The sequence below is a fragment of the Octodon degus genome, unplaced genomic scaffold, assembly GCF_000260255.1.
Source record: "Octodon degus isolate 3935 unplaced genomic scaffold, OctDeg1.0 scaffold00053, whole genome shotgun sequence".
In the NCBI taxonomy this organism is placed as follows: domain Eukaryota; kingdom Metazoa; phylum Chordata; class Mammalia; order Rodentia; family Octodontidae; genus Octodon; species Octodon degus.
In genome coordinates this window covers 5,822,078-5,827,209 of record NW_004524629.1, presented here as the reverse complement: position 1 = coordinate 5,827,209, position 5,132 = coordinate 5,822,078, and the positions used below count along the sequence as shown (strand labels likewise).

General features: G+C 42.5%; 1 protein-coding gene across 1 annotated transcript in view; it reads right to left on the bottom strand.

Annotated features, from left to right (window-relative positions):
- The window catches only part of Boc (BOC cell adhesion associated, oncogene regulated), an 82,986-nt gene that overhangs the window by 36,372 nt on the left and 41,482 nt on the right, over positions 1-5,132 (bottom strand). The gene's annotated exons all lie outside the window — the stretch shown is intronic.

The following is a 5,132-nucleotide window of genomic DNA, read 5'->3' as shown; positions in this document are numbered from 1 at the left end:
GAGTCATAAAGTCTTAATGCTTCATGAAAGATCTGCTTTGATCTTCTGTACCTCAGTTCTACTCCTCTAATCCTGAAAATTCTTTCTATTCCCAGAATCCGCCCGCCTTCCTTGGCTCTGCAGCTTGCCTGTAACCTGTATGGCCCGAAGCACAAACACAGACAGGAGTCACGCATCGTCTTCCAATGCTCCTCACTGTCTCGGGGTACAGAGCCTTATTTCAGTCTAACTTTGCAGGTTCCACTTCTCTCCATCCCTGAGGCTGGAATTCTGGGCTCTGCTATTTCTACAAAATCTGTATTCTTGCCAAGTGCCTGGGTTGTTTCGCTACTCAGAACAACTTTCTGGGCCTCCTGCTGCATTTCAGCCCTGTCACCCGCCCAGCACATCCAATTTTCCCGACATGGTATGATTCTTTTATGCCCCCAGCAGTAAGGGATGGTTCTTGAAAAATTCATCAAACTACACAAGCCAGCATACATTCTTTTTTTTTTTTTTTTTTTTTTAATGCAGGGTCTCAATTCACAGTTCAGACTCATAGTGATCCTCCTGTCTCAGCCTCCCCAGTGCTGGAATTACAGCATGAGGTTTCTGGGATCAAACTCGAGTCCTTGTGCTTGCCAGTCAAGTGCCTAGACCGCTGAACATTCTCCCCAGGCAGGCCAGCATGCGCTCTGACACACTCTTCTGCCACAGCTGGAACCGAGGTTTTACTTCTATACTTTTACTGACCTATTTACAGAATGTCAGCAAATAAGGAAAGTGGATCCTTCCTTATGAGACAGGAGACATCTGAATAAATTTGGAAAACATTTATTTATTTTTATTATTGTTATTATTTTTATTTTTGTTTTTGGCAGAACCGGGGATTGAACTGAGGCCCTTGCACTTGCCAGGGAAGCGCTTATTCCACTGAGCCATCTCTCTGGCCCCAAGTTCTTTTTTTTTTTTTTTAAATTTTTTTTTTTTTGTGTGTGTGTGTGTGTGTGTGTGTGTGTGGCCAGCTCAGCCCACCAGGGGGCGGGCTGGCTGGCATGTGGTGCTGGGGGATTGAACCGTGGTCCCTTTGCTTTGCTGAGCTTGTTCTAAGTAGGTGCTTTAGACCACTGAGCCATCTCACCAGCCCCAAATTCTGAAAACATTTAAAGCAACATTCTAATGATCAAACATATGTAAGTGGCAGTATTAGCGTATTTCTAGGAAAGTGGCATTCATTCAAAATGTTAATTCTTTAAGACCAATTTACCTAAGCAAAGATCCTTTTGAAGACTGACAGTCACCACTGAAAAACAGAGAAGTAGTTAAGCTTTCCACTGAGCCGGCCGGGGCTGCGGAGTCCCAGCCACATGCACTGTTGTGAGGGTCCCTGGCCTTTCAACATCAAATTCTGCCAACAGGGAACTGGAGGAGGGGGCTCACAGCTCCACTCTGTGACTGGAGGTACTGGGGACTGGCCTAGACTGTGCGCTTCTCCCAGGCCTTTGGGCTTTGGTCTGGGTGCTCAGGGAGTGATGGGCTCATATGCTCTGCCCTCACTCAGCCTTCTCAGGAGACTGACTGCTCTTCTGCAGACAATCCAGTAAATGAAGGGGCCACTTTTCCAGTTACTAGGCAAGCGAAATTCACAGAAGTTGCAAGGAAGGTGAGTTTGGTGGGGAGGACAGGAGGAGCAGGAGAGGCAGGAGTGTCTGCCCGGCTCCTCACGCCAGGCACCTCTGCTAGTCGGCCCATCAGTTCTGCACCATGAGTCCATCACCCCCTTCCCAGGAGAAGAAACTGTGTCCCAGATGTTAAGTAACTTACCTAGCACCGCTGGACTGTAGGCGTAGGTGGAAACCCTGGTTAGGCTGCTTCTGAAGCTCATCTCATTTTAAATATTGGGACTTTGTGCACAGTAAGTGTTTAACAGATTTGGAATGAGGGTGAGGCAGAGCAGTGGCTTCTACAGGCAAACTATACTCACAAGCAAACTTCAGTGTCCTCTCAATTTTCCAGATCCTTGTTTTAATTCTCTACATTTCCCCAATGAGGTAATGTATCGATGCACACTACATGAGCTCCTAGTTATGGGGTTTTACGAAACTAACTTAATTCATGACACACCCTGGTTTCTCCAGTTCTGTAAGGAAACTGATATCAACTGTTTCTTCCCTGCACCCCGGAAGGGGAGAGGGCAGAAGAAAGGAGGGAATGGAAGGAAGGAGAGGGAGACAGAAAAGGAGTAATAAGGCATAAAGGGCAAGCAAAGAACAAGCACAGAGGTGCAGAGCACCAGTCTAAAGGGAGCATAGGCTGGCTACGGAGGTGTTGGGGTCGTAAAAGCGACAAAGGTTTTACTGAGGAAATTCAGCCCAGACCCCCTCCTGCTTAATGAGGAGAAGCCAAACAATTCCTGTTACTTCTACACCCCGGGTAATTTATAAGGTTCAAAATGGAAACAGACCCCACTAGGCTGCCAGCCACCATCCTACTTTTAAAAGCAACAGAGAAAAGAATGTCTGGTGGTAGAGGAGTGAGAAGAAGCAGGTAGCCAAGGCAGGAGAAAGAACCCATTCATCCCACAGCGGCCTGTACGCAGGTCCCATTTTAATGACTCCAAAGCAGGACCCTGGGTCTCACTCATATAAAAACAGAACTGAAGGGGCGGGGGGTTGTGTGGGGTCACTAAAGGCACAGTGTGTCTTATTTATCTGCTATGGAAACTGAGTTATTTCGTGGACAAAGTTACCTAGTGAATTTAGTCTACAAAGATGACAATTCTAAAAATTTACATATATGAGAATTTTAACTATTTTTCTAAGGCTCAAGTTGGAGAATCTAATTACAGTGTAACTTTGTCTTATTGTAAGATAGGCAAGGCACAATTTCAAAGTTCAATGAAGGCAAGAGTAAGGCCTGTTATTTTTCTTGGCGAGGAAAAGTATGTCTGGATCCTGACCTTATTTTTTTTTTATGAACTTTCTCAGAAAAATGAGAGAAATCAAGAAAAAAAAATCAAAAGCAGAGAGAAAGGAAAATGAATTTTTGCCATGAATTCTTCACTGAGATCTAGGTACTTGCCATTTTTAAGAACAAATTGGACACAAAATAGAAAAGAAAATAATCTGAAGTTTCACTGTTGACATACACAGTCCCCACTGAAATAATTACCTCCCAACAGCCGTGTCTAGAACCTTCCAAAAACAACAACAGCAAAACACACTTCTGAGATTGAGACCAAGCATAAAAAATTGTAGCCTTGGAATTTTTTTTTTTTTTTGAGAAAATTACAAACAACTGAAAGTTGATCATCAGGAGGAGGTCAACTTCATCTTCTCCCCAGAGGGCTGGCTGACTACACGAACCAAAAGTGAGACAGCTCCACACCAGGCCACCGTCTCCCTGGGGCCACTGCAGCTGCCTAAGAAGTTGAAATCTAAACCGCCAGCGTCTTGAGATGAGTAACAAAGGGCACTGAAAGCAGAACACGACCTAGCAGACAGCACAAGGGAGACTGTCTTAAAAAAAAATTCTTTAATGGTAGGAATGAGATCTGATTAAAGAAAAAATTAAATGTTTCTGTCTCATGGTACATTATTTTTTATGTTTCCAATTTTGTGGACTAAGATTTCCCTTTCCCAAAAGTCTAAGGCATAGCTAAGCAGCATGTGGTTCCAGGGATCGAACCTGGGTCCTTGTACTTGCCTAGGCAGGCGCTTAGCCTGCTGAGCTATCTCCACAGCCCTCACCTCCTAATATATAAAAGATTTGTTTTCAATTTTTTCTATTATACCTTTTGTCCTTCCCTTTCTTTTCCCCTCCCTTCTCCTTCGTTCCCTTTCTCATCTGAACATTTTATTTCCAATTCCCAATATTTATTATACATTTTGGTCCTTATTTATGCTTTCAGTTTCTCACACTAGTGAAACAATACAGTAAATATGTACATCTGATTTATTTCACTTGAAGGGTATGGTCTCAAAGTGCATCTATTTACCTAGAAATGTCTCAGGCTTATCCTTCTTTATGGCTGAGTAGTATTGCATTATATAAAAATGCATCTTCTTTATTCATTTATCAGTTAATGGGCATTTGGGCTGTTTCCAAGATTTAACTGTTACAAACTGTGCTGTTAAAAGCATGGATGTGTATGCAACTGTGGTATGATGCTTTGAATTCTTTCAGAAAAATACCAAGAAGGGCAGTGTACACTCTTCTCAACAGTGGAGGATTCCTTTTTCCCTATAGCCCCACTGACATGTGGGATTTTTTTTTTTTTTTTTTTTTTTTTTTTTGTTTGGTGGAACCAGGGATTGAACTCAGGCCCTTGTGCTTGCCAGGGAAGCGCTTATTCTACTGAGCCATCTCCCCGGCCCCAATATTTTTTTGTTTTGTTTTGTTTTTGGTGGAACCGGGGATTGAACTCAGACCCTTGTGCTTGCCAAGGAAGCCCTTACTCTACTGAGCCATCTCCCTGGCCCTGACATGTGTTATTAATGGTTGCTTTCTTGATAATTTTCTGTAGAGTGAGAGATCGCCGCATTGTTTTAATTTGTATCTCTCAAGTGACAAACGATGTTGAACATTTTTTTTTTGTATATTTGCTTGCCTCTTCTACCTCATTTGAGAAGTGTCTATTTCAGATGACCATTTTTGGATTGTATATTTCATTTGGGGGGATCTAATGTTTTGAGTTCTTTATATATTCTAGATACTAGTCTCTTGTCTGAGGAACACATGGAAAATTTTTTCCCACACTAAGGGTTGTCTTTTCACTCTTTCAGTTGTTTCTTTTGCTATGCAACACTAGGAACACAGAATTAGGTCAAGCTGACCAATCCCTTACTTTTCTACTGTAAATTTGTACTTCAGTATGACAGTAGCTTGCTATGCATCTCAGTGTGTTTCGCTGAGAGATACAGGAAGCAATCTATGTGTTTACTCACTTGGTATGATGAATGGAAAGGTGTGTACAAATGTGCAAAAGTGGACAAATGGGATTCTCCCTACCTTATGTTCCATGTAACTGGTTTTGCATATGTTTACCCAAGCATCACAGAGGGTCCAATAGACCCACATCACTCCAGGAATTGTTTAAAATTTTTTCTTTTTTCTGGTAGAAGTACAATGGCATGAGGAAAAAAAAAAAAAAA